The 14,955-nt window shown below is 46.5% G+C and overlaps 1 protein-coding gene across 1 annotated transcript in view; it reads right to left on the reverse strand.

Annotated features, from left to right (window-relative positions):
• The window catches only part of LOC146177788 (phospholipid-transporting ATPase ABCA3-like), a 69,968-nt gene that overhangs the window by 21,348 nt on the left and 33,665 nt on the right, over window positions 1-14,955 (reverse strand). The gene's annotated exons all lie outside the window — the stretch shown is intronic.

The raw sequence follows: 14,955 nt of genomic DNA on the forward strand, positions 1-14,955 counted from the left end.
TCCGTGTTCACGGCTGATTGGCGGCGGAGCATCGGAGAACGGGAACGACGGCAAGGAGAAGGCGAGCGGTGGGAGCGGCGATCACAACTTGAAGAGGACTGCAGAGGAGGCTCAGGGAACACAGGCGATGGGAACGGAGGATTATTGTACATCGGCTCACGTGTATAGTCGTAGGGACGAGGGCCACGATTGCGGCACAAACGAGCCACATGGCCGGCGACTCCACAGGCGTAGCAGATAGGTCGGTTGTCTTGTGTGCGCCAGGAGTTGGAAGGGCGTGGCTGTGGTCGACGGCGGAGAACTGGATGATAAGGTGGGATTGTAGGTTGCTCATTTTGCTGGCGTCCCTGAGGCTCGTATAGGAGGGGAGGCCGGCTGTACACAGGGGCGACAAGGGGTGGTGGCCGCACCAAAACGTCAGCGTACGTGAGAGGAGCCGCCACCAACGGCTGCTGAGGAGGTGAAGGCAGAACCTCAGCGACCTGCTCTTGTATGACACGCTGAAGAGTGGGAGTGAGCGGCGGCGCAGGCGCAGGTGCTGGCGGGCAAGTGAAGGTGGACAAGGAAAGCTGGCGTGCGACCTCCTCGCGAACAAATTGTTCAATGTGCTGAATTAGCGACAGCTGGTCCTGGGCACCGTCCCCGGAGAGAGCCAAGCTGGAAAGAGTGGCCTGCTGAAGGCCAGCATGTCGTGTGGAAAGCCGCCTCTTGCGCAGCTCATCCAAGCTTTGGCCGAAGTTTATAACGTCGGACACAGTTTGGGGGTTTTTGGCGACGAGCATCTGGAAGGCGTCATCGTCAATGCCCTCCATAATGTGTCCGATCTTCTCGGCGTCGCTCATGGTAGGGTTTACGCGCTTACAGAGGTCTACAACATCTTCTATGAAACTGGTGAAGTTTTCGCCGGTTTGTTGTGCCCGACTTTGCAAGCGTTGCTCAGCGCGAAGCTTACGTATAGCGGGACGGCCAAAAACTTCGGTCAGGCTGGTCTTGAGAGCCGTCCAGGTAGAAATGTCACTCTCATGGTTTCGAAACCATAGATTAGAAACGTCGCTCAGATAGAAAATGACGTTTGTGAGCTTCACGGTGTCGTCCCACTTGTTGTACGCACTTAAGCGTTCATACGACGCCAACCAGTCTTCTACATCCGTGTCATCGGTGCCGCTGAAGATGGCTGGGTCGCGCTAACGCGCTGCACCGGGACAGATGACAGGCGATGGGGCTGGCGGTTGGCTGGCGGTCTCAGGCATCGCGGAAGTGGTAGGTAAAGCTCGGCTGCTAAGCTCCAGGTTGAGGATTGCTGGCTAAGGGGATTGCTGGCACCTCCACCACTGGCATAGATGTTATCCGAATGGATGATATTACTAGATAATATGAAGCACTGAAGGATGTACTTCTCTGTACAATAAACACTATCATTACGACATGTAAAATTCCAACTTCTATGAAACTTGCTAGAGTGATCCTTGTGCACAAAAAGGGAGCTCTCTCTGAAAGTCATAACTACCGACCAATATCCGTGCTGCCTTGTCTTGCGCAAATATTACAAAAAAATCACTATTCAGGGCTATGCAGAGTTTTGTGAGCATGCATGACATTATTTCTGACTCTCACAACGGTTTTTGTGGTAGGCAAAGGCACACAGGGGCAATTGGAAGACGTCTCGGATTACTTGCACTCAACCTTTGAACTTAATCAGATAGCTTGTGGGATCTTTCTAGATGTCTCAAAAGCATTTGCCTCAATTGACCATAAAATCGTGCTTCAAAAATTGCATATCTATGGCTTCCGAGGTCATTTTCATGACTTTTTGAAAAGTTACATCAGCCATCGTAATAAGTTTGTTTGTATAGGAGAATGTTCAAGCTCTCCTGTACAGGTAAAATGTAGTGTTCCGCAGGGCTCTCTCCACACACACTTGTTGTTTAACATGTTCTTTAATGATTTCTCGCATAGTATTACCTCCTGTATGCTGTATCAATATGCAGATGACACGCTTCTCATTTCTCGCCATATTGACCACCCTGCCTGTGTCGAGTTGCTTCAAAAAGACGCTACTGCTGCAATGAACTGGTATGATTCAAATTTATTCACTCTAAACAACAAAAAGACAAAACATATATATTTTATAAACCCTGTTAAGAGCCTAAACTTAGACGCTCCTTTAAAGTTGCATTCTTCAAATTTCACTTCTTGCCATTGTTCGCCGGTTCACTATTTTGAAATTGTGAAGTATATGGCATGTTTCTAGACTATGACCTCAGTTGGCGATCTCATTCTTCTAATATATCTAAACAGCTGAGAACGGTTAAGTTCAGTTCAGTCGTTCAGTCGTGTCCGACTCATCGTGACCATATGGACCGTATCACACCACGCTTTGCGGTCTCTCACTATCTTCCTAACATGACATAACTTAATCTGCAGCGCCTCGAGGATGCCATCTAACCATCGCGTTCGCTGCCTACCCCTCCTCCGGTGACCTTCAACCTTTCCCGACATCAAATCTTTCTCCAGCGATTCCTCTCTTCTCATCAGATGACCAAAGAAGCTGAGCTTTAACTTTAGAATTCGACCCTCCAATGAGCAGTCAGGGTTTATGGTCGACAATATCGACTGATTTGATCTTCTGGTCGTCCAAGGAACTGTCAAGAGTCTCCGTCAGCACCACAATTCAAACGCGTCAATTCTTCGGCGGTCAGCCTTCTTCACAGTCCAACTCACGCGTCCGTACATCACAACTGGAAATACCGTAGCATGAGTTATAAGGATCTTGGTTGGCAGTGTAATGTCTCTGCTCTTTACTAGGCGGTCAAGGCTAGCCACGGCTCTTGTTCCCAGAAGCAGGCGTCTCCTAATTTCATGGCTGCAGTCTCCTTCCGGAGTAATCTTGGAGCCCAAGAAGAGAAAATGTGTTACAGCTTCCACTTCTTGTTCCTTGATGCTCCAGGAATTGATAGGGCGAGACGCCATGATCTTTGTCTTTTTAATGTTCAGTTTAAGTCCAAACTTCTCACTCTCTTCTTGTACGCGCATCATAAGTCTCTTGAGTTCCACTTCACTTTTTGCCATGAAGTGGTATCATCCGCATATCTAAGGTTGTTGATACGTTTCCCAGAATCTTCGCTCCAGCTGAAGACTCGTCCAGACCGGCCTTCCTCATGATGCACTCGGCATATAGTTTAAATAGACAGGGCGACAGTATGCAGCCTTGTCTCACTCCTTTCTCAATCGGAAACCAATCAGTAAGACCATGCCCAGTTCTGATTGTGGCCTCTTGCCCTTTATACAGGTTCCTGAGGAGACAGATGAGGTGAATTGGAACTCCCATCTCTTGGAGAGCTTGCCACAATCTGCTGTGATCTGCGCAGTCAAACGCTTTCGCATAATCAATAAAGCAGGAGTAGATGGGTTTCTGGAACTCTCTTGCTTTTTCCACAATCCAGCGAAGGCTGGCAATCTGGTCTCTAGTTCCCCTGCCCTTGCGAAACCCAGCTTGCACGTCCGGAAGCTTGCGATCCACATACTGGTGCAGCCTACCTTGGAGGATTTTCACCATCACCTTGCTAGCATGCGAAATAAGCGCGATCGTGCGGTAGTTGGAACAATCTTTGGCACAGCCTTTCTTTGGAATGGGGATGTAAACTGACCTCCTCCAATCCTGTAGCCACCGCAGGGTTGTCCAAATGTGCTGACATATTGTATACAGAACGTTAACACAGTCGTCATGGTTGAGGTGTTGAAGCAACTTAGCTGGAATGCCATCAATTCAGCTAGCTTTGTTCTTAGCAACGCTGGCTAAGGCCCATTCAACTTCACTCTTCAGGATGCACGGCTCGAGATCAATAATCACAGCCGTCTTAGGTTTGGTTTGCACATCCGGGTCCTTCTTGTACAGTTCTGTGTATTCCTGCCACCTCTTCTTTATCTCTGAGGCTTCAGTGAGGTCCCTGCCTTGTTTGTCCTTTATCACGCCCAGCTTAGCACAGAAGCTTCCTTTGATATCTTTGATTGTCTTATACAGAGCTCTTGTGTTCCTCAATTCGCTGTTGTCCTCAACTGCTTGGCACTGTATCTTTAGGAACATAGTATCTCTTCTTGCTATTTTCTGAAAATCCGCATTGGGAACCTTCTATCTTGCTCTTTCCCCCATAACTTTTGCCATCCTCCTTTCATCAGCTATTTGCAAAGCCTCTTCAGATAACCAGTTCGCTTTCTTGCATTTCTTTTGCTTTGGAACTACCCTAGTAGCAACATCTTGTATTATATCACGAACATCAGTCCACCTCTCTTCAGGCTCTCTGTCCTCTAGATCTAATTCTTGAAATCGATTCCTCACTTCCACAGCATATTTTGATGGAATTTGATCCAGATCATACCTGAAAGGCCTTCTAGTTTTCTGCGTTTTCCCCAATTGAAGCTTAAATTTGGCAACAAGAAGCTGATGATCGGTGCCACAATCGGCCCCAGGCCTTGTTTTTACTGCTTGTATAGCACTTCTCCATCTCTGCCGGCAAAGAATATAATCAATCTGATTCCTGTACAGACCGTACGGGGAAATCCACGTGTACAGGCTCCTCTTATGTTGTTGAAAATGAGTATGGTCAGGTTGTTTTTTTTTTTTTTGACAAAACTCCTACTAGCCTCTGCCCAGCTTCATTTGGCTCACAAAGACCGAACTTGCCTGTAATTCCGGATATTTCTTCACTTCCCACGTTAGCGTTCCAGTCTCCTATGAGAAAAAGGGCGTTTGATGATGGAGTGCGGAGCTTCTTCAGCAGTAGTGGTTGGTGCATAGACTTGGATAATTGTTATACTGAAAGGGTGACCTTGGATCCGAAGTGAAATCATTCGGTCGTTTTTGGGGTTGTACCCTAGCACTGCTTTGCCCATTCTTCTGTTTACTATGAGAGCGACCCCATTCCTTTTCCTGGATTCGTGCCCACAATAAAAAACATTATGGTCGCCGGAGTTAAATTCTCCCAATCCGGTTCACTTGAACTCGCTGATACCCAAGATATCAATGTTCAATCCGTCCATTTCACGCTTGACGACATCCAGTTTACCTTGAGTCATAGATCTTACATTCCATGTTGCTATGTGATATATCTCCTTGCAACATCGGACTTTCCGGTCGCTTCCCGACACATCCACAACTGAGCGTCCTTTTGGCTTTAGCCCAGCCGCTTCATTCGTCCTGGAGCTACTAGGAATCTCCCTTTGTTCATCCCCAGTAACGTGTGGGACGCTTTCCAACCTGGGGGGCTCATCTTCCAGCGCCATATCCTTAATCCTATTGTGACTGGCCATAGGGTTTTCTTGGCAGGAAATACTGGAGTGGGTTGCCATTATCTTCTCCAGTGAATCAGATTTTGTCAGAACTCTCTGCCGTGACCTGTCTATCTTGGGTGGCCCTACACAGCAAAGCTCTCGACTTCATCGAGTTTCGCAAGCCCCTCCGCCACGACAAGGCAGTGATCCATAAAGGGTCACATCTTGCGTATTATACACTATACAATTATGTATGCCTGTATCTGTAAGAAAAATTATACTTCCTTTTTTGGGCTACTCTGTGTTGCGGTATGACATATGCTGTTTCATCAAATGAGCTGAATTCTGGAAAACGCGTATAAATAATCTGTTAACAAGTGCCTTAAAAAATGTGGCGTACAATACTTCCTTGCTAAAAGGAGACGAATTGTTCCAGACATTCTACTTTCCTAAATTTGACACGGTGTTTCTGCAGTATGCTGTTGTCAGGAATATTTGGGCTCCCCAGTTCACATTTCAACGAGTTTTCTCCCCCCCTACTTGCCGCCGACCTTTATGCACTGCCTACCCCGCAAGCTAAGTAGGGTGTAAGCTAGCGCTGTTTTTATGGTCCCCGCGATATTTAACAGAATGCCCGACGAGATACGGGATTTAATGAGTAAGAAGGCGCTAAAAAAAGCCCTCCTGAGCTATTCTTTTCCTGGATTTTGATTTGACAGAATTGTTGCAGACAACTTCGCTATTTTTTACTTGTCCTCATCTTTTCTTTCCTACAATGCTATTTTGGAAATTCCTCATTTTCTGTTTGGTGTGAGACCTTTCTAACGGCTGTGTAGTTTGTTGAAAAACGCACCATTGTCTAGCTGACTTGTTTTTCTCTTTGAGTGCTTTTTTACACAGAATCTGAAACACTTTTGTCAGAAAACACAAATTATCGCCGCCTGCTGCCGGGCTTTGCCCAACAAGCCAGAGCTGGCTTTGGCATGCCCGGGAATGTTCTTGTATGCGCTGCTTTTTGAAATAAACTATTATTATTATTAATATTGTTTATATTTTACTTTAAACTTTATTTTCGAATCTTGCTGTCCCGCGTTCAATTCTATATTTTTGTTGTATTTCCCTATATTTCTAGCCTGTGTTTTAAGTACCCCGCCCTTAATGCGCCTGGAATGGTTGTTTATTTTATGTATATTTTTATTACTATAATCAATATCAGTTATTTGTTTTCTTTTTCTCTCTCTATCTATTTTTTTCTCGGGATGTGCTCTACAATTGTTTGACTGTGTATATAAGACAAGCTACTCATTGATTTCTTTCGTTCTGTGACACTTTTCGCCTGTTTCATTTCATGTGTTATTTGTTTCTTCTTTTGTGTTCTACCTGTGTGCGTAAAACTTGTGTGTGCATTGTGATTTTTTTTTTGTGCTGCAGCACGAAGACCACATGGGTGTTACTGCGCAAATTAAATTAAGATTGATTTTTATTATTATTATTATTGATTGATGGATTGTTATAGTGAAAATAACATTATCATTATTAGAAATAAATTTGTTCACAGTAAAGGAAAGGCGCAGTAGCTGGCACACTTGTGTCTGTGGACACCTGAACTTTTCTCTAATGGAAGGAAGAAAGGTGGGAGAAAAATGAAACAAAAAAGAGGAGCTATAGTAGATTGCTGCGGAGTAATTTCGACCACCTGAGGATCTTTAACGTGCACTTACATCGCACAGCACACGGACGTCTCTCTGTTTCGCCTCCATCGAAACGCAGCCACCGATAAAGCGTAAAAAGCGGCGCATAGCAGCAGCAGAGAGAATGAGAGTAAAAAGGCGAAGAGAGCAGTGGAGACGCTCGAACAGAAAGAAGCACGGTTTGCCAAACGGGGATGCCAGACTGCCGAGCGTAATAGATGGAGCATAACGTCCGACATGGCGCCTAGCAAGAGTTCAATCAAGGGCTACTAACAGACGAGGACCTGAAGGCACGTCGTGTGACTGATCCCTGCATTCCGGTTTCCGAATGTGCATCTACCACCTGGAGATTTGAAGCAGACTTAGTGAACAACCTGTTTGGACACATGTGTAGTGTGTGCGAGAGACTGTAGTACCAAATGGACTTGACACTATCGATTCATCCGATGTATGAGACTGCGTTTGGAGACTGCCAAATCGATATACTATGCAGACAAAATTGAAATCGCTGCATGCTACTTGACAGATCATCGGTCACTGTCTATGAAAAGGAATAAAAGATATGTATACCGAATGTCTCTCACTGCTACGCATACATGGCCACAAGTAAATTAAAGAAATGGGTTGTACAATTCAATAAGGGGAACTATTACAAGGAAAATAATGTCATGCAACGCAGAGGCGAGAACAAGGAAGTCCGAAAAAGAGGCTCGCAGAGGAAGGACGAGGAAGAGGAAGCTCGCCAGCGATCTGTGAGCGCACAAGCTAAAGTGGAGTCATCTCTGTAAATAAGGTTAACAATGCGGTGGCAGGAGCGGGAAGGATCACCCCTGACCCTTCTCGGCCTCGTTGGAGCCGACGACTCGCGGGCTTCCACCTTTTCCCATGAACATGCTCCAAAAAGGCGACGAATGACAGCAAGCCGCAGCGGCACCCGTTTGGCAGCACTACCGCGATCCACGGACCTTTTCTAGCAAGGCTGGCGAAGACGTGAATGATTAGCTCACTAGTTATCAGCGGGTGAGCAAATACTACCGTTGGGACACCGTGGTCAAGCTAGTCAACGTTGTTTCTTGGACGCCACTGCCCTGACATGGTTTCAGAACCATGAAGCGTCCTACACGAGCTGGGACCGCTATGAAGAGGAGATTCGGAATTGTTTCGGGGATACCGTGGCAAAACGGAAATGCGCTGAGCAAAATTTGTTCCAGCGAGCGCAACTGCCTGGGAAACGTGCACAACGTAAATCGAGGAGGTGCTGAAACACTGTAAAGCGGTAAATCCCGAATGTCTGACGAAGACATAGTTGGCCACCTCTTCAAGGGCATCACGGGGGATGTCTAGAACTTTTTAATCACAAAAGATAACTTGGCTTCTGCCACAGCCGTTATTAAACACTGTCACACGTTCGAAGTACTGCGACGCATTATCCCAAAGTTCGACCGCTTGCGTAATGTCCCCACTGTCGCAAGCACGGATTCCCATGACCCTCCTAATTTACCCGACATGATTCGACAAGTTGTTCGTGATGAACTCTTCTGGAATCAAGATTTTGTGACTCGCAGTGCCCTTCCCTGTAATTGCTGCTCTCTGTAGGAAGCTCCCATCCACCGCTCTTCTTCTCAGGGCACTACCAGCCACAATCTTCTTGGCCATGAACACCGGAACAACTCCTACGACCCTGTTCCGCTAACTCGTTCCTAGTACAGCGCACCACCTCTTCCACAACGACGCCAGCGAATGGGCTTTGCTAATCGCATAGATCCTGTCCGAGAGGTCTATTATCCTTACTGTCCTCGTGCACCACTCACTAGTTTACTACCGCTGTGGTATTTTCGGCCGCATCCCTATTCTGGTGGCGCAGGAACCAGCTCCCCGCTACTAGCGCCAATGGTCGAGACATCGACATATCAATTCAGTCCAGAAGGCCATAACCCCACCTTTCTACCCTCTTCAGTTCGCTACCGGTACATTCCACAGCGAAACGATTCTCCAGCTTCTAATTGGAGACTAACCCCCCTCCCCCCCCCCCTGCTTGCCGCTCCCGACGTTCGCCCTCTCTTCGTCGTTCTTCGCCGCCGTGTGCGGCCGATGGAAGTGCGGTCACCCGGTCATCAATGTTGTCAATTCCTCTACTTATCTTTATGCTAAAGAACCGCCTGGAAGTGTTAATGGAAGGTGCTTGTGTTATGGCCTTAGTGTATATTGGTGCTACGGGTCTGTGATGAGTTTAGATGTTAAAGAACCGCCTCGGCAGCGAAATTGTGTTTGCTTGGGACAGACCTGTCATATTTCGAGCCTTGCGAGAAGAATAGTTGGTTCCGCTTGTCATTTGTTATGTAAGTGTAGCGATCGCTGGACACCTGTTTAGAACTGAACTTATGGTGCTCCCTCGCTTTACGCACGCAATTATTCTTGGAGTTGACGTTTTACAACAGTGTGGCGCAATGCTCAACTTCAGCAGTGGCGGGATGTCAATAAGCCCTAGCCTTCGATCGGCCCTAATACAAGAATTGCCGTGGGATGCCCAAGCATTTTCTGCCTGTGAAGAACCGCCGTTCCGGTGATATCCGCCCTCTACGTCCGAGTTGTATCCTCAGGCACGGTTCCCAATGCCTTCGACGCTCTGGCGAAACCCGCTTCCTTTGCTGGCCCGAAAAAGGATGTGTTGATGCCCCGCTGCGTTGTTCGAGTGAACGGGGTCGGGCCACGCTTTGGACTATCAACCATTCCAACAAACTTGTCGTACTGCCGTGTGGTTTCAAACTCGCCGACTTTGAAGCAAACGCCTTTTTGTCACGTCGCCACTTTTAGTGATGACGTGGCTAGTTCAACTAGATGTTCTGATCTTACCGAGTCCAAGTTACAGTCCATGATAAACGAATCGCTACCCACCAGCGACCGCCGAATATTATTGGAGGTTGTTATGAAACATGCGGACATGTTCGACTGCTCAAGATCAGCCACCACCGATTCCACCTTCCGCACCCATCACATGATCGACTTCGGGTCTGCACACCCGATTCGATAGACGCCATACCGTGTCTCACCTTCAGAACTTAAGATAATTGACGAACAGATCCGTGATATGATTCAAAGATGAAGTATTCAAGAATCATCTAGCCCGTGGGAGGCACCTGTGATTCTCGTGAAAAGAAAGATGGCACATGGCGATTTTGTGTCCACTATCGCCGCCTCAATACTGTCACAAAGAAGGATGTGCACGTACTCCCGTGCGTGATGATGCCATTGACTGCCTCCATTCAACTTCCTACTTTTCCTCTATTGATTTACGGTCCGGATACTGCCTCATTCCGACGCATCCGAAAGACAAAAAGGGAAGGCATTCGTGACTCCACATGGGTTATATGAATTTATTGCGTCGGCCTATGCAACACTCCTGCAACCTTTGAAAGATTTAGAGACACTCTTCAGCGTGGACTGAAGTGGCAAATGTTCATGTGCTACCTAGATGATGTGGCGATTTTTGGGAGGACCTTCGCCGAGTACGAAAGCCATTTAGATGTGGTCCTTAACTAGATGGAGAAAGCCGTGCTCGTGCTGAACTTCAAGAAGTGCCGCTTCGGTGAACGCCAGTACGTTGTGCTTAGGCATTCGCTTGACAAAGACGGTGTTAGGCGTGACCCACAGAATACTGAAGCTACCAGCTGCAAAGATACCAAGTCTGCGATAGAACGTAGAAGCTTCCCATGACTTCTCCGCCGGGCTGCATACATCCGGTGATACCACCGACAACACTGTATGATCAAGTAGGTATTGACATCGTATGCCTGTTTCCCCGCTCGTCCAAAGCCAATCGCTGGCCATTAGATGCGTTGGCCATTTCATGCGTTACTGTGAAACTGCCTCTATCCCTTCCGCAACCGCCGGTGACGTCTCTTTCTTTCTTCACGCTGTCGTCATCCATCTCATGGGCCTCCTCGTGTCACCATTAGGGACCGTTGCCGTCACTTTACGGCAGATGCTGTGGAACAGCTTCTGCGCTTTTGCACTTGCCAATTGCGTCTCTCTACACCGCATCCTCCCCAGACAAATGGTCTCGTTGTACGTACAAACCGGACACTGACACATGCTTGCAATGTACGTTGACTCTCAGCACAAGAACTCACATGTCGTGCTTCCCCTCATTACATATGCCTCTAACAGCTCGAAGCGGGAGCAACAGCTTATAGTCCATTGTTCCTTCTCTATGCCTGTCCACCTCGATGTTCTCTCGACACCATTTTGCCGTTCTCTCTCGACATCGTGCCTTCTTTTTCGAGCACCGTCTGCCGCGCTGAAGAGGCTCGTCGGCTCACCCGACTACCCACTCTGGCCTCAAAAGGGTAACTTTAAGCACCGCTACGCTCGCCGGTATCAGGATGTCTGCTACCCTCCGGTGATATAGTATGGCTCTGGACACCTCTCCGCAAGCGTGGTTAGTCCCAGAAGCTGTTGTCCCACTATAGAAGTCCGTTTATTGTGCTCACATGCATCAATGACTTGAATTACGTGGTGTCTCGCTAATGTTCCCAAGGCCACCCCCTCGGGTAACACAAGTCGTCCATGTCGCAAGAATGAAGCGCTGCCACCCTCGGGACTCTGACAGTGATCTTCGTCTGCGTAGAGGGAATATCAGGCAGCGCAGAGGCAAGAACAAGGAAGTGCGAAAAAGAGGCTCACAGAAGGAAAGATCAGGAAGTGGAAGCTTGCAAACTTTCAGTGAACGAATCAGCTAAAGTACAGTTAACTTTGTTATCTTTGTAATGTGAAATGCCACCCCTGCGCACAAGGAAAATTACCGAAGCGTGCTTCATCATGAAAGGAGGCGAAACCTTTAGTGAAGAATCTATTACATACAAAATGATATTGCGTAGCGCAAGTTTGGAGTCAAGGAATATTGCTTACATTAATATGTTCTGTGCATTGTTTGTTTTCTTCAACAATAGTTTGTAAATTGCTTGTAAACACTAAGGCGCAAAAGCGATGCCACACCTTTCTTGATTCTTCAAGGTATTCTGCGCACACACAAAACAAGGACGAGAAAGGTACACAACAGGCGCTTTACCTTTCTCGTGCTTGTTTTGTGTGTGCGCAGTATACCTTGAAGATGTCTGACCGACTCGCCCAACAACGCACTCTTTTAAACTCTTTTTTGATTCGTCGTCTTTGCGCCGTAGTGTTTGCAAGTCATGAACAAACTCACCTCACAGGCTGTCATTCATTCGTAACTTCAATCTATCGTTTTTCTGCGTGTTCTCTGGCCGTTGCAATAAACTCCTCTCGCGGGAAAGAGCTCTTGCAAATGCTCTTATATTTCTTCGAGATGGGCCGTTGACGCAAGCCGCAACAGAGTCCCTGACGGCTCCCGTTTTCGCCAAGGGAGTAACCGCCGCCGGCGCTCCTTTTGAAGAAGACACCCGCCATACGATTACTTGCACAAAGCATGCCGTCTCACGTTATGAGCTGCAGAGGCCCCCGCCCTGATGGTGCTTAAACTCAGGAGCTTGCTAAGGAAAGCTGAATAGATCTCGGCGAGACTAATCGTTTGATACCACTCGCATTCGCTAGATGCGCCCCCCCCCCCTCCCCCGCTAGCGCGAATTTAGACCATTTTAAACCACATGAAGTCACTGTGCGACTCCCCAATCAAAATGAGAGTAGATTTAAAATTGCTATCATACGCGTACAAACCAAACCAATTGTTAGCACCCCCCCCCCAGTCTCCCCACCAAGAACAGTAGGGTCATTGAATTCACCACCAATCGACGTTCGATTGAAGAGCATTAGATGAACAAAGCGGTTCCCCACTGAATGATAGGCACGTTTCAATTTCACCCTAGGTTCCGAATTCGGATATGACACCAAAGTTTATTCAGAAACTGCGGTGTATGAATAACAAGAAAGCGACTTTACCGGCAGACAAGAAAAAAAGGCAGTTTATGCACGTGAAAATGTGTTAGAAATGCGACAAGGAATACCAGTCATTAATAAAATACCCTTGACGTCAGTTTATCAATCATAACTTGTATTCTCTGTTAACCAACCACTCTCGTAAATATCCGGACATCTCATATCCTAGCTTTCATCCCGACTTTGTGCTTTCCGAGAATAACGGCGTCATAATGAATCCGATTGTGCTCAAGGTTTTAACGTTACCTTCTCATCAGTGTTTTTTAAAAACGAAGACATTCGCTCGTCTTCTGTCTTAAATAGATTTCATGACATTTGCATGCCTGAAATAGTTATTCCCAAACCAGGTATTTCATTTTTATTAAACAATCTTAAAGTTACAAGTACCTCGGATCACCCTGGATTTAACAATAAGATACTAAATTATACATTCTAAGGCATCTTTGCTATCTTGTCCTTTTTGTTTTCACACTCATTATCCAACTGACCAATTCCTAATGACTGGCGTGTAGCAAAGGTAGTGCATATATGTTCAAATCAGGTGAACGTTCTTATCCAGTTAACTATCGACCCATTTCGTTAACCAACAACTTTTGAAATATTATTGACTATCATTCATAACGAAATCACTAACAACATCGGAGATCATAACATTATTTTATTAACCTTTATAATAACACTACATTTATTTAGCTTAACTTCCACCCTAATGTTCTCGGCTGGTATAATGACTTCCTTTCTTGTTAAGCTCAGTTCACCTCAGTTAATAACTCTAAGTCTTCTTTGAGCTACGTGACATCTGGTGCACCCCAAGAAAGCGTGCTTAGTTCCTTGCTTTTTCTAATCTATAGCAATAATGTACCTGCCTGTGTAACGTCTGCAGTTCATCTTTTCATGGATGACTGCGTAATTCACAGTAAAATGAATGACAGTGGCAGCCAATACCTACAATCTGACCTGAACGCAGTAAGCTCATGGTACTCATCCTCGTTAATGATTACATGTTCCTAAAACACCCCGCCCGGGTGGCGCAGCAGTTACGGCGCTGGACTACTGTGCACAAAGATGCGGGATCGAATCCCACCTCAGCGGCCGATTTTTGATGGGGCGAAAAGTTAGGCGCTTATGTGCTGTGGGATGTCAGTGCACGTTAAAGCCCCAATTGGCCGAAATTTTCTGAGCCCGTGTCTTTTTGGGACATTAAAACCTACAAACCAGACCGTTTTTAAAACAAAGCAAACATCTTTCATTCATCGTATAGCACGCATTTCAACCGCTTGCATGCTTAATGACATTACTGTAAAACTAACAAACACATACTAACACCCTGGGGTGCACCTTCAGTGTGATCTAACATGGCATCACCATATCAACATCACCCTAGCTATTGCAAACCGTTGACCTGTTCCTCTTCAACTACTCCCAAATATAGTTCTATTCACGTTAAGAAATGCTTATATCCCTCTAATACGCCCTAAATTGAATATGCCGCGGTTATTTGGGACCCTGAGCAAGCCTATGTTATCGCTAGCATCGAATGCTTGCAAAACCGTGATGTGCGTTTTATATTTTCAGACTACTCACCTTTTACGAGCGTCCCCGCAAAAAAAAAAAGTGCTGAACTGAAAGACTTCTCCCATCGTCGTAAATACGCTCGGTTAACAAATTTTCATATGCACTATCACTATCCATTACTGAACGTTGATTCTTTCCAGCCACCACATGTCATAAATCTACGACTTGGCCATGCCTTCAAAGTTAAGCGCGCAAAGTGCCATTCATCATCTTAAGCCAATTCATTCATTCCTCGCAATATGATTTAATGGAATAACTTGCCATCGCACATCTCTACAGAAACAAGGGCATAAATCTAGCAAAATTCTCGAGTGAGTGTGCCGTGGTCACGTGGCCAGTCTCAACTTGGCAGCTCCTGTTATCTTTTTTGCCGGGACAAGAATACACGGGGTAACAGAGCCCCGTGCATTCTTGTCCCGGCAAAAAAGATAAGTTGGCAGGAGCTGCCAAGTAGAGACTGGCCACGTGACCACGGCACACTCGCTCGAGAATTTTGCTAGATTTATGC

The sequence above is a fragment of the Amblyomma maculatum genome, chromosome 10, assembly GCF_055883805.1.
Source record: "Amblyomma maculatum isolate TAMU_Amacu chromosome 10, ASM5588380v1, whole genome shotgun sequence".
In the NCBI taxonomy this organism is placed as follows: Eukaryota; Metazoa; Arthropoda; class Arachnida; order Ixodida; family Ixodidae; genus Amblyomma; species Amblyomma maculatum.